This window comes from Gorilla gorilla, chromosome X (genome assembly GCF_029281585.2).
Source record: "Gorilla gorilla gorilla isolate KB3781 chromosome X, NHGRI_mGorGor1-v2.1_pri, whole genome shotgun sequence".
Taxonomy (NCBI): domain Eukaryota; kingdom Metazoa; phylum Chordata; class Mammalia; order Primates; family Hominidae; genus Gorilla; species Gorilla gorilla.
Window position 1 is genome coordinate 11,278,970 of NC_073247.2, and position 24,006 is coordinate 11,302,975.

Sequence of the window (24,006 nt, forward strand, 5' to 3'; positions counted from 1 at the left end):
TATTTTTAGTAGAGACGGGGTTTCACCATGTTAGCCAGGATGGTCTCGATCTCCTGACCTCGTGATCCGCCCACCTCGGCCTCCCAAAGTGCTGGGATGACAGGCATGAGCCACCGTGCCTGGATAAGTTTTGTATTTTTCTTAGAGACAGGGTTTCACCATGTTGGTCAGGCTGGTCTCGAACTCCTGATCAGGCTGGTCTCGAACTCCTGACCTTGTGATCTGCCCGCCTCGGCCTCCCAAAGTGCTGGGATGACAGGCGTGAGCCACCGCGCCCGGCCCACCAGAGACAGTTTCGAGGCAGAAATGGGATATGTGTGGGCGATGCTTTTGCATTGACGGACGGTTTCTTTGCTGGAGGCTGGCAGACGGGTGGCAATGTGGAAAGCTACAGATTGGAATGAAACAGCGTGGCGCTCTTCCCTGCCTTAAATTCCTGCATAGCTTTGTTCACTCACTTGAAGGAAACCCCCCAGAGGACGTGACCAACAGTATAAACAACTACCGTGTTAACTCTGGCACCTGGTTGAAATTCAACCCTTGTACGATACATATTGAAAAGCACAAAATGGGCTGGGCATGCTGGCATATGCCTGTAATCCCAGCCATTTGGGAGGCCGAGGCTGGTGGATCACGGGGTCAGGAGTTCGAGATCAGCCTGACCAACATGGCGAAACCCCGTCTCTACTAAAAATACCACAATTAGTCGAGTGTGGTGGCAGATGCCTGTAGTCCCAGCTGAGGCAGGAGAATGGCTTGAACCCGGGAGGCAGAGGTTGCAGTGAGCCGAGGTCGCGCCACTGCACTCCAGCCTGGGTGATAGAGCGAGACTCCATCTCAAAAACATAAATAAATACAAAAAAGAAAAGTACAAAAAATCAGCTGGGTGTGATGGCAGGTGCCTGTAGTCCCAGCTACTCGGGAGGCTGAGGCGGGAGAATGGCGTGAACCCAGGAGGCGGAGCTTGCAGTGAGCCGAGATTGCACCACTGCACTCCAGCCTGGGTGACAGAGTGAGACTCCGTCTCAAAAAAAAAAAAAAAAAAAAAGGAAAGGAAAAAATCTGTCCCAACCAAAAACCTCCTTAGCCTTTCTGTCTGTGGCTGGACTTGCACACTAGAGGGTTTTGTAAAGGAAGTGTGTGCATTTATTTATTTATTTTATTATTATTATTATTTTTGAGATAGAGTCTTAGTATCTTGCCCAGGCTAGAGTGCAGTGGCATGATTTTGGCTCGCCGCAACCTCCGCCTCCCAGGTTCAAAAGATTCTCCTGCCTCAGACTCCATGCCCAGCTAATTTGTGTATTTTTTAGCAGTGATGGGGTTTCGCCATGTTGGCCAGGCTGGTCTCAAACTCCTGACCTCAAGGGATCCGCCCACCTCGGCCTCCCAAAGTGGTGGGATTACAGGCGTGGGCCACTGCGGGAATTCTGTCAGAAGAGCAAGAAACAGGTTACACAACTAACCACCATCTCGGATTCCTTGATAGGATTAAACAGCTGTCTCCCACCATGGGCAGGATGGCCAGCATGGCGGCTCTCAAACCTTCCTTGTGCTTGTGAAACTGGAATTCTCACTCAGTGGATCTAGGGAAGCCTGAGATGCTGAATGTCTAGTAAGGTACCCAGTGACGCGAATACCACTGGTCCATAGACCACACTTTGAGTAGGGAGCGTCTGGGGGAACTGAGGGTTGCTATGGGGTGGCCAGAGGTATGGAGAGCTAGCTCAGCTGGAGGAATTGTGACAGAGGCTTCAGAGAGCCAGGGGAACATCAGTGTGTCTCAGGATGGTCCTGGGAGCTTTGTCTATCTACCAGGGAAGCTTCATCACTCCAAACCCGCAGCTATAGACCTAGAGGCCTCTACCTGGGGCCCAAATGATTGGTCCAAGCTGGGAGGTGATCTCTGTGGGAAAGGAGAAAGAACCATATTATTGTCTGAGCATGGTGGCTCACGCCTGTAATCCCAGCACTTTGGGAGGCCGAGGTGGGAGAATCAGGAGGTCAAGAGATCGAGACCATCTTGGCCAACATGGTGAAACCCCGTCTCTACTAAAAAAAACATAAAAATTGGCCAGGCATGGTGGCCCGTGCCTGTCGTCCCAGCTACTTGGGAGGCTGAGGCAGGAGAATCACTTGAACTCAGGAAGCGGAGGTTGCAGTGAGCCGAGATGATGCCACTGCACTCCAGCCCGGAAACAGAGCAAGACTCCATCCAAAAAAAAAAGAACCATATTATTGTCTGAGCAATGGGTCAGAAGCTGTCCAAAGCAGAGATGAGCAAATGGCAGTGAGAAACATGGTTAGGTCAAAAGGAGGCAGGAAAAAAAAATTAGATGCTTGAGAAAGAGTACCTGCCCATGATAGTCTCATGGGTGGCCTGGTCCATGCTCCCTGTGGCCTTGGCCATTTTGGTTGGCCCAGGACTTGGTGAGTCACATGACTCAGCAGGAGGAAAAAATGCAAGGTCAGTGGAATGTTCCCGGATTCTACCAGAAGTCTGTAAAGTGACATGGTGGAGGGATTCCTCAAGCCAAGCTCAAGCCAAGAGGTGGAATGGAGCTTGGACGGATGGTTGACTATCTGCCAGTCCTTCACAGCCTGAGAAGCAAAAAATAAATAAATAAATAAATACATACAAAAAATAAAATAAAATAAAATAATTTTTTTTAAAAAAAGGCAGCCTTGTTAATTTTAGGGGAGCTGGAAAGAGAACCACTTCTCAGATGCCAGGGAAATTCACCAGGCTACCCCCTGAGACCTTTCAGAGCTTCCTAAGTGGCAAAGCAGGAGCCTCACCGTCTTGGACAAACACTGCCATTTGAAGTTCCCCTTGATTAAAAAATCGCCCAAATCCAGCCCCCAAACATCAGCCTAATGGCTAATGTCAGCATAACCAGAAACATTCCATCCCTAAGATAAACCCACTTCCAAGCAGAAACATGCCAACCCTGAGATAGCCTCCCCTCTGACCAGAGACATTCCCATCCCAAAATAAACTTTCCCCTCACATACAAACATTCCGAACACGTGATAACCTCCCCCCTTCCTAAACCCTTAAATATCCTTGATCTATTAAGAAAGAACGCTCCTGACCGAAATCAGCCAGAAGCCCATCTCAGATTTATCTTCCAAAATAAACCTGTCTTTGACTGTTGAGTTGCTTTCCGTGTTTCTTTTCTCTTTCTTTAAACTCTTTTTTTTTTTTTTTTGAGACTGAGTCTCACTCTGTGGCCAGGCTGGAGTGCAATGGCGAGATCTCGGCTCACCACAAGCTCCGCCTCCTGGGTTCATGCCATTCTCTTGCCTCAGCCTCTTAGTAGCTGGGACTACAGGCGCCCGCCACCACACCCGGCTTTTTTGTATTTTTAGTAGAGACACGGTTTCACCGTGTTAGCCAGGATGGTCTCGATCTCCTGATCTCATGATCCACCCTCCTTGGCCTCCCAAAGTGCTGGATGACAGGCGTGAGTCACCGTGCCTGGCCCTCTTTAACTCTTACACTGAGGATGTTCGGTCATTATCACACTACATACAAGCCACACTCTTAAAGTCCCTGGAAGTAGAATTGAAATGCGGCAAAGATTGTTTTGAAGTTCATGGAGACTAGTTAAGATGAGGCACTGTGCTGAAACATAGTGGAATCTGAACTGGAATTAGAACTAGAATAGATAAGTTGCCCTAAAGTCCTCGATGTAATCCATTGTCCAGTCGTTTAAGCCAGTCAGTCACTTTCATCCCTACAGCTCTGGATTCCTTTCAGCCTGACACAGAGTTGATCTGTTGTTTGGAAGTATCAACCAACACAGGTTGGTACTTCATCACACAGGTCAACGTGAGTGTTGTCTGGATGGTGGGATTTTCCAATGAGTCTTGAAAGGTGAACACTCCTTAAAAACGTCTTAGGGAGGCCAGGCGCAGTGGTTCACGCCTGTTATCCCAGCACTTTAGGAGGCTGAGGTGGGCGGATTACCTGAGGTTGAGAGTTCAAGACCAGCCTGGCCAACATGGTGAAACCCCGTCTCTACTAAAAATACAAAAATTAGCCAGGTGTGGTGACACACACCTATAATCCCAGCTACTCAAGAGGCTGAGGCAGGAGAATTGCTTGAACCTGGGAGGCGGACACTGCAGTGAGCCAAGTTGCACTACTGTACTTCCAGCCTGGGTGACAGAGCAAGACTCTGAGAGAGAGTGAGAGAGAGAAAGAAAGAAGGAAAGAAGGAAGGAAGGAAGGAAGGAAGGAAGGAAGAAAGAGAAAGAAAGAAAGAGAGAAAGAAAGAGATAGAGAGAGAGAAAGGAAAGAAGGGAAACAAAGGAAGAAAGGAAGGAGGGAAGGAAGGAAGGGAGGGAAGGAAGGGAAGGAAGGAATGAATGAAGGAAGGAGAGAAAAAAAAGAAAGAGAAAGAGAAAGAAAGAAAGAGAAAGAGAGAGAGAAAGATAGAAAGAGATAGAGAGGGAGAAAGGAAAGGGAAACAAAGGAAGGAAGGGAGGGAGAGAGGGAGGGAAGGGGAGGAAGGGAAGGAAGGAATGAACGAAGGAAGGAAAAAAGAAAGAAAGAAAGAAAGAAAGAAAGAAAGAAAGAAAGAAAGAAAAGAAAGAAAGAAAAGAAAAGAAAGAAAAGAAAGAAAGAAAGAAAATAAAAAGAAAGAAGGAAGGAAGGAAGGAAGGAAAGAAGGAAGGAAGGAAGAAAGGAAGGGAGGAAGGGAAAGAAAAGGAAAGAAAGCAAAGAAAGCAAGAAAGAGAGAAAGAAAGACGCCTTAGGGTACAAGTGCCCGGGTCATTTTTGGTTCACTCAACTTCACTTTTCAAGAACACCTGAGAATCCATCTGCTTGTCTGACTACATAACGATGTGACTGTGAACATCAGCTGGAAAATGCAAGAGGAAAACCAGGAACCTCCCACTGGCAATAAGCTGAGTAATCAACTTGCCAGGCACAGTCCTTGCCCCAAGCAAATGCTTTGAAAATGATGAGTTTTGATCTTGTATTTGGTTGGGTCCTGTGCTTTCTGCTAGATACAGGAAGTTATGTGCTCCTTGTATTCACAGCAGACCAAGCCTCTTCCTATGTTATCATTGAAACTATTGATCAAGGACATGAATCTCTCTCTTTGATTATTAGCCCAGGAATGGAGTTAATTTATTTTATGAACATCACATAAAGTAACCAATGCTTTGGGCAGCTTCATTAGGACTTTTGAAAAGGCTTAGAAGGCAAATTGAATGATTCAAGAGGCAACATAAGAGAAAGGATAATGGTTTGATGATATCTACACCATAATATCTCACTGAAGACGGTCAGCTTTGCCAACTGTACATCTCCTGGACCTTAATGTGAGAGGATCAGCATTTTTTTTTTTTGAGGCAGTCTCGCTCTGTTGCCCAGGCTGGAGTGCAGTGGTGTGATCTCAGCTCACTGCAACCTCCGTCTCCTGGGTTCAAGCGATTCTCCTGCCTCAGCCTCCCAGGTAGCTGGGATTACAGGTGCGTGCCACCACACCTGGCTAATTTTTTTTATTTTAGCAGAGACGGGGTTTCACTGTGTTAACCAGGATGGTCCTGATCTCCTGACCTCATGATCTGCCCGCCTTGGCCTCCCAAACTGCTGGGATAACAGGTGTGAGCCACCGCGCTCAGCTGTAGATCAGTATTTTTATGTGAAGAGGAGAAGAGACACACATACCCATGCACTGAGGAAAGACAATTTGAAGATGGAGAAAAGACCACCTCCAAGTCAAGGAATGACTGGAGCTACCAGAAGCTAGCAGAGAGGCATGGTACCAGTATTACTGCAGACTGCAGAAGAAACCAACCCCCTGCTAACACCTTGATTTAAAACTTCTGAGGCCAGGTGCGGTGGCTCATGCCTGCAACCCCAGCACTTTGGGAGGCCGAGGCAGGTGGATCATGAGGTCAGGAGAGCGAGGGCATCGTGGCCAACATGGTGAAACCCTGTCTCTACTAAAAATACAAAAAATTAGCCAGGCTTGGTGGCGGGCACCTGTAATCCCAGCACTTTGGGAGGCTGAGGCAGGTGGATCACAAGGTCAGGAGATGGAGACTATCCTGGCTAACACGGTGAAACCCATCGCTACTAAAAATACAAAAAATTAGCCGGGTGTGGTGGCGGGCGTCTGTAGTCCCAGCTACTCACGAGGCTGAGGCAGGAGAATAGCTTGAACCTGGGAGGCGAAAGTTGCAGTGAGCCGAGATCGTGCCATTGCACTCCAGCCTGGGCCACAGAGCAAGACTCCATCTCAAAACAAACAAACACACAAACAAACAAACAAACAAACAAATTCTGCCCTCTGGAAGCATCCATTTCTACCATTTAAGTTACTCCAGTTCCAAGTACTTGAGAGCTGCTACTGTGGGTCAGCCTTTTCAGTTTGCTGTAACAAAATATCACATTGCTTATAAACAACAGCCGTTTATTGCTCATAGTTCTGCAGGCTGAATATCCAAGATCAAGGCTTGGCAGATTCAGAGCCTGGGGAGAACCCGCTTCCTGGTTCATAGATGGCACCTTCCCACTGTGTCCTCACATGGTGGAAGACACGAGGGAGCTCTGTGGGGTCTCGCTTCCTGGTTCATAGATGGCACCTTCCCACTGTGTCCTCACATGGTGGAAGAGACGAGGGAGCTCTGTGGGGTCTCACTTCCTGGTTCATAGATGGCACCTTCCCACAGTGTCCTCACATGGTGGAAGAGACGAGGGAGCTCTGTGGGGTCTCTTTTATAAGGACGCTGATAATCGTGTGCGTGTCTGTTGCCTCCAAATCTCACACTGAAATCTGATTCTCAGTGTTGGAGGTAGGGCTGGCTGGAGGCGTGTGGGTCACGGAAGTGGATTCCTCATACACGGCTTGGAGCCCTCCCCATGGTAATGGATGATTTCTTTTTTTTTTTTTTTTTCAGAGTTTTTTTTATTTTTTGATTTTTTATTATACTTTAAGTTCTAGGGTACATGTGCACAGCGTGCAGGTTACTTACATACGTGTACATGTGCCATGCTGGTGTGCTGCACCCATTAACTCGTCATTTACATTAGGTATATCTCCTAATGCTATCCCTCCCCCCTCCCCCTACCCCACAACAGTCCCCAGAGTGTGATGTTCCCCTTCCTGTGTCCATGTGTTCTCATTGTTCAATTCCCACCTATGAGTGAGAACATGCGGTGTTTGGTTTTTTGTCCTTGCGATAGTTTGCTGAGAATGATGGTTTCCAGCTTCATCTATGTCCCTGCAAAGGACACAAACTCATCCTTTTTTATGGCTGCATAGGATTCCATCGTGTATATGTGCCACATTTTCTTAATCCAGTCTGTCATTGTTGGACATTTGCCTACTTGAGACCTGGTTGCTAAAACGAGCCTGACACCTCCCTGCCTTCTCCCTCCTGTCTTCTCTCTCACCCTGTGACATGCCAGCTGCTCTTCACCTTCCACCACGGTTGAAATCTTCCTGAGAGCCTCACTAGCAGTCAACGTTGGTGTTCCTTGTGCAGTCTGCAAAACTGTGAGCCAAATAAATCTCTTCACTTTATAAATTACCCAGCCTCAGGCATTCCTTTTTTGTTTTGTTTTTTTTTTGAATGGAGTCTTCTCTGTCACCCAGGTTGGAGGGCAGTGGCATAGTCTCGGCTCACTGCAACCTCTGCCTCCCAGGTTCAAGCCATTCTCCTGCCTCAGCCTCCCGAGTAGCTGGGATTACAGGTGCCCACCACCACATCTGGTTAATTGTTTGTATGTTTAGTAGAGACATGGTTTCACTGTGTTGGCCAGTCTGGTCTCGAACTCCTAACCTCAGGTGATCCACTCACCTTGGCCTCCCAAAGTGCTGGGATTACAGGCGTGAGCCACCGCATTCAGCTGGCATTCCTTTATAGCAGCATAAAATGGACTCACCCAGGCACTCATCCCATTCATGAGGTTCCTCCCTCATGACCTCGTCACCTCCCAAGGGCCCCACCTCCTCATATCATCACCTGGAGAATTAGGATTTCAACAGAGGAATGTGAAGGGGCAGAAACATTCAGACCACAGCACCTATGCTCCTGGAAAACATCCTAACCAAGAAATACCCTGACCTTTGTGTGTCTTCCAGAAAATACCTTATTCCAAAGAGTTCCCTTCCTCATAGGCCTTACATATAAGGCTTGTGGATGTCTCTTTTTCTACTTAAGACAAAGCCAGATCCAAAACCTCCAAATTCCCCACCTTTGTCTAGTAAATGATGAGCTGAATTTCTTGTCCCATTGCCAGTCTAGACAAAATTCCCTAGTCTGAGATCAAGGTGTCTCAAGGAAATGCTCCCTCCAGAAGCTCTAGGGGAGGATCCTTCCTGCCTCTCCCAGCTCCTGGGGGCTCCAGGCGTCCCTGGGCTTGTGGCCACATCACTCCAGTCTCTGCCTCTGTCTCCATGTGACCTCCTCCTCTGTGTCTGTGTCTCCTCCTCTGTCTCTTTTTTTTTTTTGAGAGGAGTTTTGCTCTTGTTGCCCAGGCTGGAGTGCAATGGCACGACCTTGGCTCACTGCTACCTCCACCTCCCGGGTTCAAGTGATTCTCCTGCCTCAGCCTCCCGAATAGCTGGGATTACAGGCATGCACCACCACGCCCGGCCAATTTTGTGTTTTTAGTAGAGATGGGGTTTCTCCATGTTGGCCAGGCTGGTCTCGAACTCCTGACCTCAGGCAATCTGCCTGCCTCGGCCTCCCAAAGTGCTGGAATTACAGGTGTCAGCCACGATGCCCGGTCCCTTCCTCTGTGCCTTACAGGGACATTGGCCATTCAATTTAGGGTTTACCCTCATCCAGGATGACCTCTTCTCAAGATCCCTAACTAATGATATCTACAACCTGAATTGATCAAACTTTTCTTCCGATTCTCACTCCATCCGCCCAGATCCTTACACTTTGGCCCAGCCTCAGCCCGAGCCGACACACACAGCTTCGCCTTACTAGAGAACTGGCCAAACACTGGGAAAGACTTGTGTATTGTGTGCAAAGTGTATGAAGTTAGGAAGACGCACATGGCTCTCCCTGGACCCTGAGAGCTTACAAGGATCCATATGTGAATATTAATTAAGTCTGGAGCTCAAAGCCTTTGCAGCCAGGAGTGCAGTTGGTGTCTTCAATTTAGCCAAAAGCCGTGCTCTCAGGAGGCACTAAGAAACTGTGGGCCAGGCGCAGTGGCTCACGCCTGTAATCCCAGCACTTTGAGAGGCCGAGGCGGGCGGATCACGAGGTCAGGAGATCGAGACCATCCTGGCTAACATGGTGAAACCCCATCTCTACTAAAAATACAAAAAAAAATTAGCCGGGTGTGGTGGCGGGCACCTGTAGTCCCAGCTACTCGGGAGGCTGAGACAGGAGAATGGCGTGAACCCAGGAGGCGGAGCTTGCAGTGAGCCGAGATCGTGCCATTGCACTCCAGCCTGGGCTACTGAGCAAGACTCCGCCAAAAAAAAAAAAAAAAACAGCTGGACATGGTGGCAGACACCTGTAATCCCAGCTACTCGGAAGGCTGAAGCAGAGAGTCTTTTGAATCTTGGAGGCGGAGGCTGCAGTGAGCTGAGATCGCACCGCTGCACTCGAGGCTGGGCAACAGAGTGAGACTCTGTCTCAAAAAAATAAATAAATAAAACCTGTGGAGTGAATGATTGAACAGACAGGTGTCTGTAGCCAATAAAAGTGTGCATTTGCATGAGACCCATGGGTGATACAATACTTTTTCTCCTAAGTCTGTAACACTGTATGCTACTTTCCTAGGGCTGCTCTAAAAACCTACCACAAACTGCAGGGCTGAACACAAGTTTATTCTCTCCCATTTCTGCAGACCAGAAGTCTGGGATCAAGGTGTCTGCAGGGCTGTGTTCCCTCTGAAGATTCTAGGGGAGGGTCCTTCCTGTCTCTCCCAGCTCCGGGGGGCTCCAGGCGTCCCTGGGCTTGTGGCCGCATCACTCCAGTCTCTGCCTCCTTCTCCACGTGGTCTTCTCCTCTGTGACTGTGTCTCCTCTTCTGTGTCTTACAAGGACACCTGCCATTGCATTTAGAGCCCACCCTAATTCAAGATGACCTCATCTCAAGACCCCTAACTAATTACACATACGAAGTGCTTTACTACCAATTAAGGTGCTATCCATGCATTCTGGGGATCAGAACCTGGACATATCTTTTGCCAGGACAACTGTTCAATCCAGTACAGTTGTATGCAGTTCCCTCTGGAGGCTCTAGGGGAGGGTCCTTCCTGCCTCTCCCAGCTCCTGGGGGCTCCAGGCATCCCTGGGCTTGTGGCTGCATCACTCCAGTCTCTGCCTCTGTCTCCACGTGGCCTTCTCCTCTGTGTCTGTGTCTCCTCTTCTGTCTCTTAGAAGGACACCTGTCATCAGACTTAGGGGCCCACCTTACTCCAGAATGATCTCATCTCAAGATCCTTCTCTTAATCACATTTGCAAAGACCCTATTTCCAAATAAGGTCTCATTGCCAGGTTCTGGGCTTTAGGATGTGGACAGATCTTTCTGGGGGCCAATGTTCAATGCAGTATAATTATATCCAGTTCTCCCCAGAGGCTGTAGAGGAGGATCCTCCCTGCCTTTCCCAGCTCCTGGGGGCTCCACAGATGTCCCTGGGACTGTGGCCACATCACTCCAGTCTCTGCCTTCATGTCCACGTGGCTTTCTCTGTGTCTCTGCCTGCTTTTCTGTCACTGTTTTTGTTTGTTTGTTTGTTTTTTCTTTGAGACAGAGTCTCTCTCTGTCACCAGGCTGGAGTGCAGTGGCATGATCTCGGCTCACTGCAACCTCCACCTCCCAAGTTCAAGCAATCCTCCTGCCTCAGCCTCTCGAGTAGCTGGGACTACAGGTGCACAACACCACACCCATCTAATTTTTGTATTTTTAGTACAGACAGGGTTTCACCACATTGGCCAGGCTGGTCTGGAACTCTTGACCTCGTGATCCATCCACCTCGGCCTCCCAAAGTGCTGGGATGACAGGCCTGAGCCACTGCGCCCGGCCCGTTTTCTGCCTCTTAAAAGGACGCTGCTCACTGGATTTAGGGTCCACCTGAATCTAAGATGATTTCATCTGGAGCACTTTAACTAAAGACATCTGCAAACTTCTTACTTCCAAATAAGGTCCTATTTGCAGGTACGAGGGCTTGGCACACGGACCTATCTTTTTGGAAGCTGCCCTTCCACTCGCTTCAAAGGGTGTCAAGCTCATTGCTGACTTGAGTCCTCATTCTCCTCTGCCTCGAGTCTCCCTTGCTTCCATTTGATCGCCTACGAGTCTCTGTCATTGGACTGCAGATGTGAAAGCATCCCCTTGGCATTTTGTCAGCGCCTCATCCTTACAGCAGAGACGCTGGCAGCTTGTCCCATCTGCTGCCCGAAATCCTCTTTGCAGAACAGACAGGGTGCCATGGGTGTGTCTCTGTTTCTGAAGAGACTGCACAAATGGTGTCTTTCTACCATTCCTGCTTGCTTCCTTTGGCCCTCTGCCTCCAGCCTCTTTCCGTGGGGCTGGATTTTCTCCCTGGATGAGCGAGCAAGAGAGAGTTGTGAGGCTGCGTCTGCCCTAAAAACCCTGCCCTTGTACTTGGCTCCTGACCTTGGTGTCAGTAGAGATGCGCTTGCTGAGTCCTCCTGGGCAGCCTGGCCATTTGCCACAAGATGACAGCTCACCTCCAGGCAGCGTCATCCCCACGGCAACCCCTCAGCCTCCTCCCGTTCCCTGCTCCATCCTTCCCCTTGGACCCAGTGTGGAATCATTTCTACGTCAGCGACGCCCGGCTGCGGCCCCCAGGAGCTGTTCCTCCCTGCCTGATCTGTCAAGTGTCTTTTTGACCCTTGCTGATTTGGGGGAAGAGAATTGGCTCAGGGTCGGATTCTGCTGCTAACAGTGAACCTCCAGAGAGGATGCTCAGATCCAGCGGCGGGTGCTTTCCTGCTGCATTTTTTCAAAAATCGTTACTGATTTGAACTGGCGTCCACCAGCCGGGCACAGTGAGGCCAAACATCCACACCGAGGTTTTGCAGTGGGAGTAAACGGGATGTTTATTTGCAGGGCGCCAAGCAAGGAGAATCGAGCAGTTCATGCTTAAGCCCTGACTCCTCTGATGGCTTTTAATTTTAATTTCTTTTTTTTTTTTTTTTTGAGACAGAGTCTCACTGTTGCCAGGCTGGGGTGTAGTGGTGTGATCTCGGCTCGCTGCAACCTCCGCCTCCCGGGTTCAAGCGATTCTCCTACCTCAGCCTCGCCAGTAGCTGGGGTTACAGGCACCTCCCACCACGCCCAGCTAATTTTTGTATTTTTAGTTGAGACGGGGTTTCACCATGTTGATCAGGCTGGTCTCGAACTCCAGACTTTGTGATCCACCCACCTCGGCCTCCTGAAGTGCTGGGATGACGGGCTTGGGCCACTGCGCCCGGCTGCTTTTAATTTTTAAAAAAGTATTCATTTCTTTTTAGAGATACGGTCCCTGTCTGTCGCCCAGGCTGGAGTGCAGTTGTGCCATCATGGCTCACTGTACCCTTGATCTCCCAGGCTGCAACCATTCTCCCATCGCTGCCTCTCAGGTAGCTGGGACCACAGGTGTGCACCACCATGCCTGGCTAATTCTTTTATTTTCCTGTAGAGATGGGGTCTCACTAGATTGCTCAGGCTGGCCTCAAACTCCCAACCTCAGGCGATCCTCCTGTCTCAGTCCTGCAAAGTGCTAGGCTTACAGGTGATTGCCATCACACCTGACCCCAAGCAGGGATACATTTCAGGAAAGCAGAAGGTACAGGTAAAATCACAAATCAGTACAAGAAGGTTATACGTCGGTTTTGGCCTAAAAGGGTGGGATATTTGGAAGCGGGGGCCCACAGGTCATAGGTGGATTCAGAGACTTTCTGATTTGAGGCCGGGCATGGTGGCTCACACCTGTAATCCCAGCATGTTGGGAGGCCGAGGCAAGCAGATCACTTGAGGTCAGGAGTTCGAGAGCAGCCTGGCCACATGGGAGGGAGGGAGGGAGGAAGGGAGGGGAGAGAGAGAGAGAGAAAGGAAGGAAGGTAGGAAGGAAGGAAGGAGGGAGGGAAGGAGGGAGGGGAAAGAAAGAAAGAGAGAGAGAAAGAAAGAACAAATGAACGAAAGAAGGCAGAGAACGACTCTGCCCGTGGATGATATGGGAACTCTTATCAGCATTGTCAAACCTCCTGGGTGGAGGGGAGTAGGAGAAACCCCCATTTCTCTTTGTCCTCTGGGGAACTCACTCCATTTCTCTCCCAGAGACGATGTATCTGATATTAGATGTTGGCTATTTGGACATTGCTAGCACGAAATGTTGACACTTCATTTTTCTCGTAAGTCGTTACATCCACAGAGCAGGTCGTGTGTTTGTGTCTTGGAACGCAGGTTCTCAGGGACTTTCAGATTTGTTTTTTTGCTGAATTCTCTCCGGACACTGGGCACTAGGCAGGCCCCATGAACATCCTATTTTATCAAATGTCTGAAACTCCAGGGCTCATAAGTGGATGAATAAAGCAGTTGAGTTTTACATCTGTGTCTTCTGACGTCTTTCATGAAGTGTTTTCTCAGCCTGACTGTACATCAAATTCACTCCAGATGTACCATAAAAATACATATTCCTGGTTTCTATCTCCGACGACTATAACTCGGTTAGACACCAGGTCTATCGTATGTTTTTTTTTTGTTGTTTGTTCATTTACTTTAAGTTCTGGGGTACATGTGCAGAATGTGCAGGTGTGTTACACAGGTATACATGTGCCATGGTGGTTTGCTGCACCCATCAACCCATCATCTAGGCTTTAAGCCCCGCATGCATTACATATTTGTCCTAATACTCTCCCTGTCCTTGTCCCCCACCCCCCAACAGGCCCTGGTGTGTGATGTTCCCCTCTCTGTGTCCATGTGTTCTCATTGTTCAACTCCCACTTATGAGTGAGAACATGAGGTGTTTGGTTTTCTGTTCCTGTGTTAGTTTGCTGAGAATGATGGTTTCCAGCTTCATCCATGTGCCTGCAAAGGACATGAACTCTTCCTTTTTTATGGCTGTATAGTATTCCTTGGTGTCTATGTGCCACATTTTCTTCATCCAGTCTATCATTGATGGGCATTTGGGTTGGTTCCAAGTCTTTGCTACCATGCATAGTGCCTCGAGAAACATACATGTGCCTGTTTCTTTATACTAGAATGATTTATTAATTTTTAATTGTTTAGAAACAAGCTCTTGCTCTGTCACCCAGGCTGGAGTGCAGTGGTTTGATCATGGCTCACTGCAGCATCAAACTCCTGGGCTCAAGTGATCCCCTCCCACCTCAGCCTCCTGAGTAGCTGAAACTTACAGGCGTGCACCACCACACCTAGCTGATTTTTTTATTTTTATTTTTGTAGTGACAGGGGTCTCACTATGTTGCCCAGGCTGTTCTTGAATTCCTGGGCTCAGGCAGTCCTCCCATCAAAGCGTCCTGAGTAGCTGCGACTACAGGTGTGCACCCAAACACCAGCTTATTTATTTATTTATTTATTTATTTATTTATTTATTTATTTATTTGCAGAGAGGGGCTTGTTCCTATATAGCCCAGGCTGGTCTTGAACTCCTAGGCTCAAACGATCCTCCCACCTTGGCCTCCCAACGTGCAGAGATTACAGGCATGAGCCACCATGCCTGGCCTCATAGTACTTTTAACCAATTCGTTTGATGATTCTAACACTTGCCCCACAGACAGGCATTCAGGGGAAACAGCACTCAAATTCTGCACAGAGATTCTTTGTAATTTTGCTATTATCTAACCTGGTTAATGAGCGTCTCTCAGCCAGGCTCATATTCTTCAACTGAAGAAAATATTTAAGAATCATATTTTGTTTTGTGTTTGCACCATGTCAAATAACTAGGCTGTTTGCTGCATATTTATGGATTGTTTACGTGTGTGTCCTGTACCAGCCACATCAGCAGGCTGTTTGCTTCGTATTTATGGATTGTTTACGTGTGTGTCCTATACCAGCCACATCAGCAGTGATTTTAAGTGTCAGACCTCCAGGTCTCTCTCTCTCTCTCTTTTTTTTTCTGAGACAAAGTTTTGCTCTGTTGCCCAGGCTGGAGTGCAATGGCGCGATCTCGGCTCACTGCAACCTCCGCCTGCTGGGTTCAAGAGATTCTCCTGCCCAGCCTCCCCAGTAGCTGGGATTACAGGCACTCACCACCACGCCCAGTTAATTTTTGTATTTTTAGTAGAGACGAGGTTTCACCACGTTGGCCAGGCTGGTCTCGAACCCCTGACCTCGTGATCTACCCGCCTTGGCCTCTCAAAGGGCTGGGATAACAGGCGTGAGCTGCCACGCCCAGCCGAGACCTCCAGGTTTCTTGTTACATAGGAGGCAGTGAAGGACAAATATCCACATCACAATCTCCATTGGGACTGAACTGTCACCTGCATTTCTGCAGAACCACATTTAATCCTATTCCACCTCCTGGAGATAAACAAGGTGTACCTCTTCCCTCTTCCCAGTAAAGTCAGCTGGGGAACGAGAATCAGCGGCTGAGACTCCAGCGGCCATCTCCTTTGAGTCCTGGCTAAACTGTGCATGGTGTGGTACAGGAGAGAACGTGAAGGCCAAACTGGCCCCTCAACCCACCCTGCCCCATATTTTTTGCAAGCCCAAGCTCTGCCATCCCCTCGTGGACTCAGCGGTAAAGCCCTTGATGAAACGATGTGGTTTCTCAATTGCTTGGACAATCCTCCAAGCAAGGAGGAAAATTCAAACTACCTGTCATCTGGATATTAAAATGTACTTTGTAATTACTGGAATCATATGTGTTCAGACATCTCAATTGCAGGGAAAAATTAAGACATCGTGGCCCAGTTACTTTGCAATTTCTGTGGAAATTTTATGGAAATACATTCATTTTTAAAAAATGAATGCATAGGCTGGGTGCAGTGGCTCAAGCCTGTAATCTCAGCACTTTGGGAGGCCGAGGCCAGCGGATCACGAGGTCAGGAGTTCGAGACCAGCCTGGCCAATATGGTGAAGCTCCATCTCTACTAAAAAATACAAAAATTAGCCAGGCATGGTGGTGCACACCTGTAATCCCAGCTACTCGGGAGGCTGAGACAGGAGAATGGCGTGAACCCGGGAGGCGGAGGTTGCAGTGAGCCGAGATCACACCACTGTACTCCAGCCTGGGCGACAGAGTGAAACTCCATCTCAAAAAAAAAAAAAAAAAAAAAATGCATCTTCCCAGCAAAGCAGCTAGAATTAATATTTTTCTTGTACAAATGCTGTAATCTATGCTTGTTTGCAAGCAAGAAAGGAAAACCCTGGTCTTTTTTTTTTTTTTTTCAATCCTTCCATTTTTACTTTTATTAGACAGTATCAAGCTGGAGCCTCCAAGATGCTATTTACCTCGGCAGCCCGCTGGGTTTTTCCATTGCAACTGTGGGTTTTCTATTTGCCAAACAGCCAGGGAGGCCTAGTACATATTTTCCATATTTTGTTCTTGTAGCAAAGGCAAACATACGGGAATAGAAACATACTGAGGCAGAACTTTAAAATAATCATAATAAGGACCGGGCGCGGTGGCTCACGCCTGTAATCCCAGCACTTTAGGAGGCCAAAGCGGGAGGATCACGAGGTCAGGAGATCGAGACCATCCTGGCTAACACGGTGAAACCCCATCTCTACTAAAAACACAAAAAATTAGCCAGGCGTGGTGGCGGGCGCCTGTAGTCCCAGCTGCTGGGGAGGCTGAGGCAGGAGAATGGCGTGAACCTGGGAGGCGGAGCTTGCAGTGAGCCCAGATCGTGCCACTGCACTCCAGCCTGGGTGACAGAGTGAGACTCTGCCTCAAAATAATAATAATAATAATAATAATAAGTACTGCATTTATTCACTCCAAGAAAAGTAAAAGCTAAGGCCCAGAATGTGGCAAGGTGAGGGTTAGAAAGAAAAGAAGAAGTTTTCCTCTCCTAGCAGCTCGCTTCAAGGACAGTTAGAAGACAACGCTGTCCGAATAGCCAAGGCCAAAGGAATGGTCTCCAGACACCCCACCTCCCTCCCAGAGCAAGGGTGAAGGAAAAAAGAGAAACACAGATTCTTTCACTGTTACGCTTTTCCCAGCCTTCTTAAGCATAATTAGCATGATCATGCTTTACGAATGTCTGTATTTAGCCAGTTCTTGTTTTTCTTTCAATGTAGTTACAAGGCCGCCAGCTACGCAGTCACAGCTTATGTGATGCTATAGATTACGTGACCTGTCACTGTAGGATTAACTGCTTTTATTTTGCTTCTGTAAAGCCGCTTATAAAAACCCCGCTCTGTCTTTGTTCAGAGCTCAGCTTTTGGATGTGAGTCCTGTGAGCAGGTGCGTACCTAAAATAAACAAATCCTGCTATACTCCGTATTGGTCTCTCCGTTCCTCAGTTTACCGCAACAATATGAAAATATGGGGCTGGGCGCGGTGGCTCATGCCTGTAATCCCAGCACTTTGGGAGGCCGAGGCAGGCAGATCATAAGATCAGGAGATCGAGACCATCCTGGCCAACATGGTGAAACCCCATCTCTACTAAAAATACAAAAGTTAGCCAAGTGTGGTAGCATGTGCCTGTAATCCCAGCTACTCAGGAGGCTGAGGCATGAGAATCGCTTGAACCTGGGAGGTGGAGGTTGCAGTGAGCCAAGATCGTGCCTCTGCACTCCAGCCTGGGTGACAGAGCAAGACTCTATCTCAAAAAAAAGAAAAAAAAAAAAAGAAAGAAAAGACGGAAACGCAGTGGAGAGATCCTGTTAACGTCAGGCAAAGTACACTTCAGAACAATAACAATTACCACCGGTAAAATGGGACATTATCTCATGACAAAGGGGGCAATTCACCAAGAAGACAAAATGATTTTGATGATGTATTCAACGCAAAACAAATCCTCGAAATACACAAAGCGAAAGAAAACATAGAATTGAGAGGAGAAATAGGTGAATGCATAATTCATTTCTTTTTAGAGATACGGTCTCTCTCTGTCGCCTTACAGTTGGGAACACGAACATTCCTCTTTCAATAATTGATACATTAAGTAGAGACTTTTTAATAACACAATCAATCGTTAGGCCGAGCATGGTGGCTCATGCCTGTAATCCCAGCACTCTGGAAGGTCGAGGTAAGTGGATGGCTTGAGTCCAGGTGTTTGAGACCAGCCTGAGCAATATGGCGAAATTCTAACTCTACAAAAAAATAGAAGAATTAGGTGGCTATGGCGGTGCACACCTATAGTTCCAGCTACTCGGGAGGCTGAGGTGGGAGGATCCTTGAGCCTGGGAAGTGGAGGTTGCAGTGAGCCGAGATCACAGCACTGCACTCCAGCCTGGGCGACAGAGCAAGACCCTGTCTCAAAATAATAACAGTAATAGTAATAATAATAATAATAATAATAATAATATTGCCTGGGCATGGTGACTCACACCTATAATCCCAGCACTTTAGGAGGCTGAGGTGGGTGGATCACTTGAGGCCAGGAGTTCGAGACCCACCTGGCCAATCTGGTGAAATCCCCTCTCTACTAAAAATTAGCTGGTCATACTGGCGGGCACCTGTAATCCCAGCTACTCGGGAGACTGAGGCACGAGAATCGTTTGAACCTGGGAGGTGGAGGTTGTGGTGGGCTGAGGTCGTACCACTGGACTCCAGCCTGGGGGACGGAGAGAGGCTCTGTCTCAAAATAATAATAATAATAATAATAATAATAATACTATCAATCAACCAATCAATCAATGACTCAATGGACATTTCTAGAACATTCCACCAAGTGACAGCAGAAAATGCACCGTTTAAGTACCCAGCGAATGCCACAGAGATACAACATATTCTAAGCTGTAAAACAAACCTTAATGAATTTAAAACAATTAAAATAATACTTGCTACAGTCCTATAAATAATGAAACCGTTAATCAACAGCAGGAAGATATCTGGAAAATGCCCACATATTTGGACACTAAAAAGTTATCAGCTAAATGACTCATGGGTCAGAGGAGAAGCAAGAAGGGAAATTTTGAAATACTTTTAATTGAATGAAAATGAAATTACCAATGTATCAAAAATCGAGAAACAGGGGGCCTGGCGCGGCGGCTCATACCTGTAATCCCAGCACTTCAGGAGGCCAAAGAGGCGGGTGGATCATTTTAGGTGAGGAGTTTGACACCAGCCTGGCCAACATGGTGAAACCCCGTCTCTATTAAAAATACAAAAGTTAGCTGGGCGTGGTGCTGGGTGCCTGTAGTCCCAGCTACTTGGGAAGCTGAGGCGGGAGAATCACTTGAACCCGGGAGGTGGAGGTTGCAGTGAGTCGAGAGGCAGAGGTTGCAGTGAGTCGAGATCACGCCACTGCACTCCAGCCTGGGCAACAGAGCATGACTCCATCTCAAAAAAAAAAAAAAACAGGTACAGGAGTACTTTGAAAAAATTTATTGCATATACATAATATAATGCTTATATTCTATAATATATTCTAATACTTATTAGATAATATAATGTTTACTTTTTTTTAGAAAAATGTCTGCAATCAACTATCTGATGTCCTATCCTTAAAAAAATTATTAAAAGAAGAGAAAAGTTTAGCCAAGTCAGGCAGAAGAAAAGAAATAATAAAGATATAATTAGAAACAAAAAAAATATGAAAAAATGAATAAATCTAAAATCAGATTCATGGAAGGGATCAAACATATGGATGGAGCTTTCACCAGAAAGAAAAAAAAAATAAAACATAAACATCACTAATATCAGGGATGCAAGAGGGACATCCCTGTAGCCCCTATTGATACTAAAAGGATAATGAAAGGATACTACAAATGATTTTATGCACATAAAATTGGTAGCATTGATGTAAAGGCAAAGTCCTAGAGAGACACACACTACCAAACCTAACTCAAGAAGAAACCGATAACCTGAATAGTTCTATATCTACCAAAAAAAAAAAAATTTATTTTGAGACTGAATCTCACCCTGTCACCAGGCTGGAGTGCTGTGGTATGATCTCAGCTCACTGCAACCTCCGCCTCCTGGGTTCAAGCAATTCTCCTGCCTCAGCCTCCCAAATAGCTGAAACTACAGGCACGCACCACCACACCCAATTAATTTTTGTATTTTAGTAAAGACGGGGTTTCACCATGTTGGCCAGGATGGTCTCAATCTCTTGACCTCGTGATTCACCTGCCTTGGCCTCCCAAAGTGCTGGGATGACAGGCATGAGCCACCATGCCCACCCAAATAAATGAATTCTTAGTTAACACCTTCCAACACAGAAAACTCTGCAGAGGTCTTCACTGGCCAATTCCATTAAACAGTTATTGGAGGAAGATACCTAATTTTACCCAAACACTTCCTAAAATAGAAGAACACAGCATTTCCAACCCATTGTATGAAGCCAACATTATTACCACAATACCAACATAAAGAGGAAAAATGTCAGACAAGAAAACCACAGACAGATATTCGTCATTCACCCAGAAGCAGAAATTCTCAACAGCGTATCAACAAATCAAGGAAAACACTGTCTGGATATATGGCACCATGACCCTGTGAGGTTTATTTTATAAACACAAGAAGGGCTGTTTTTTAACATCGAAAAATCAATGTAATTAGCTCAATCAAGCCACTAAAGAGAAAAATGTGTACGATCTTTTCAAAACATGCAGCAGAAGTACTTGACAAAAATGAAAATCAACTTGTAAATAAAAATGCTGAGCCAAGTCTGCTTAACCCTATAGTGGGATCGACAGAAAACCCACAGCTAACCTTAACTCATAGGATGGAAGACTGACCAAGGTCTTTCCTCTAAGATCAGGAACAAAGGAGGGAGCCCCACTCTGCTGCAAACAAATCATGTTTCTGTCACCCACAAAAACGGATGGTAGATTAAAAACCGATGTAACTTTCTTTTTGCTTTTTTTTTTTTTTTTTTGAGACAGAGTCTTGCTCTATCTCCAGGCTGGAGTGCAGTGGCTCCATCTTGGCTCACTGCAACCTCCACCTCCTGGGTTCAAGCAATCCTCCTGCCTCAGCCTCCCAAGTAGTTGGAACTATAGATACAAGCCACCACGCCTGGATAATTTTTTGTGTTTTAGTAAAGACGGGGTTTCACCATGTTGGTCAGGATGGTCTCGATCTCCTGACCTCAGGATCTGCCCGCCTTGGACTCTCAAAGTGCTGGGATTACAGTTGTGAGCCACCGCGCCCAGCCTGCCCACATCTTAATAGTGTTATTTGTTTGTTGTTGTTGCTGTTTCAGTTCTTTGTATATTGTGAGTAGGAGACTGTTTTAACCTCAACGTGATGATTTGTCCCAGCTCAATTCACAAAAGCTGGTGAAATAGTCGACACGGGTGTAACCTTCCATTTTCTGCCTCCGTGAGATCACGAGATGGAGTCTCACTCTGCCGCCCAGAGTGGAATGCAGTGGTGCAATCTCAGCTCACTGAAACCTCTGCCTCCCGGGTTCAAGTGATTCTCCTATCTCAGTCTCCCAAGTAGCTGGGATTACAGGTGCAAGCCACCACGCCCGGCTAATTTTTGTATTTTTAGTAGAGATGGGGTTTTGCCATGTTGGCCAGGCTGGTCTCGAACTCCTGACCTCAGGTGATCCGCCCACCTCGGCCTCCCAAAGTACTGGGATTACAGGCATGAGCCACCACACCCAGCCCCTCTTTTCTCCCTCTTTGTCTCTCTTTCCTTCTCCTTTTTCACTCTTTCTCAGTATCTCTCTTCTGTCTTTCCCCCACTCCCTCTCTCTCTCCTTTCTCTCTTTCCCTCTCCTTTCTGACTCTCTCTTTCTCAGTATGTTTCCCCTCTCTCTTTCTCCCTCCTCTCCCTCTCTCTTTCTCTCTCTCAAAATCTCCCTCTTCCCCCTCTCACCCTGTCTCTTTCTTCCTCCCTCTCTACCCTACTCTCCATCTCTCCGTTTCTCTTCCTCTCTCCTTTTTTCTCTCTCTCTCCTCTGTCTTCTCCATGCCCCTTCTTCCCTCTCTCTCCTTCTCTCCTTCTCTCCACTTTTCTCTCATACCCAGCCCTCAACAGAAACCACCACACTATGCACTGTGTCTGGCAATCCATATCCCCAAATCTTTATTCTCCTCTTGAGAGCAGCTTAGGAATTCCATTAGGTCCATCTCTCTATATCCTTTTACTTTCTTATCTCTGTTCTTATCTCTCTCTATTTTCTGAGCCGCCAACGTCAGGGTAACTCAGCAGATCAGGCTGTGAGATACTGAGATACCCACGGCAAAGGGAACGTGAAATGAGATGGGATCAAAACCCAGAACCGTCCGTCACTAACACTGTTCACTTCTCTGCATAGCTCTGTCTTGTCTCCTCAAAGTGAGGACACAGGGAGAGAGACACTGTCGTGCAGCTTTTAAGAATTCAGGGTTGAGATTTTGATGCATCTGGGAGGGGACTGCTTGCAGGTGAACTCAGTTGTTGGTGACAACGTGGCCATGGGTTGGCCGGGATGATGGTAGCGTACACCTGCAAAGTTTGCTGTAAGAATTAAGAGATAATACCTGGAAGGATGCATGCAACAGGTGCTTAGCTGAATGCCTACAAACACTGTCTATAGTTAGTTATCCTTTGCAATCATGAGTATCTTTTTTTTTTTTTTTTTTTTTTTTTTTTTTTGCGATGAGTCTGGCTCTGTCACCAGCCTGGAGTGCAGTGGTGCAATCTTGGCTCACTACAACCTCTGCCTTCCGGGTTCAAGCGATCCTAGTGCCTCAGCCTCTTGAGTAGATGGGATTACAGGTGCATGCCACCATGCCCAGCTAATTTTTTTGTGTTTGTATTTTTAGTAGACACAGGGTTTCACAGTGTTGGCCAGGATGGTCTCCATCTGTTGACCTTGTGATCTGCCTGCCTCAGCCTCCCAAAGTGCTGGGATTACAAGCATGAGCTACCATGCTCCGCCAAGTATCCCTTTTATTTTCATCTAACAACAAGGTGTTTCTTTAAACCGCCCTGTGACCTGCAGAGTAAAATGGAACGATGCTTATCTGGGCTGAATCACATATCAGAGCTTGATTCCTTTTCATGGCTGCATAATATTCCACAGTACAGATAAACCACATTGGGAGTATCCAGTCATCCACTGTTGGACATTGGGGTCATTTCCAGGGGCTGAGGGGTGAGGGGAAGGGGGGTGCCTGCAAATGGGAACAGGGTTTCCTCTGGAGGTGCCAGAAATGTTGTGGAACTGGATACAGGGGGTGATCACACAACATCATGAATGCAGTAAACGCCACTGAATTGTTCACTATAAAATGGTAAATTACGTGTTTTGTGTATTTTACCACTATTAAAAACCTCTCAGATTTTGTTGTTGTTTGTTTGTTTTTTTGAGACGGAGTTTCACTCTTGTTGCCCAGGCTGGAGTGCAGTGGTGTCATCTCAGCTCACTGCAACCTCCGCCTCCCAGGTTCAAGCGATTCTCCTGCCTCAGCCTCCAGAGTAGCTGGGATTAAAGGCGTCCACCACCACACCCGGCTAATTTTTTGTATTTTTAGTAGAGACGGGGTTTCACCATGCTGATCAGGCTGGTCTTGAACTCCTGACCTCGTGATCCACCCGCTTCGGCCTCCCAAAGTGCTGGGATTACAGGCGTGAGCCATGGCACCTGGCCTTTAGCTCTTTTTGTATTTTCTCTCCCTTTGACATAAATCTCCAGGCACGTCATTGGCACACCTGTATCATGTGTGTTTCTGTTTTTCTGCTTGCTTTAAGGTCAACCCTAGCTCCCGTTTTTGTCTGTTTATTTCTTTGTTTTTCTTGTTTCATTCTTGCACCAGAGAAAATTCTCATTAAGTGAATCCTCACTCTCCTTTTTAAAGCAGAACAGCTACTGGCCAGGCATCACGGCCCACGCCTGTTATCCCGGCACTTTCAGAAGCCGTGGCAGGTGGGTAACCTGAGGTCAGGAGTTCGAGACCAGCCTGGCCAACATGGTGAAACGTTGTCTCTACTAA

The 24,006-nt window shown here is 47.2% G+C and overlaps 1 long non-coding RNA gene across 1 annotated transcript in view; it reads right to left on the reverse strand.

Moving 5' to 3' along the window:
* Positions 1 to 1,086: 1,086 nt before the first annotated feature.
* The window catches only part of LOC129530057 (uncharacterized), a 32,738-nt gene continuing 9,818 nt past the window's right edge, over positions 1,087 to 24,006 (reverse strand). Inside the window, exon 5 of the long non-coding RNA XR_008675575.2 lies at positions 1,087 to 2,601. This is a non-coding gene — a long non-coding RNA (uncharacterized lncRNA). The remainder of the gene's footprint in view (positions 2,602 to 24,006) is intronic.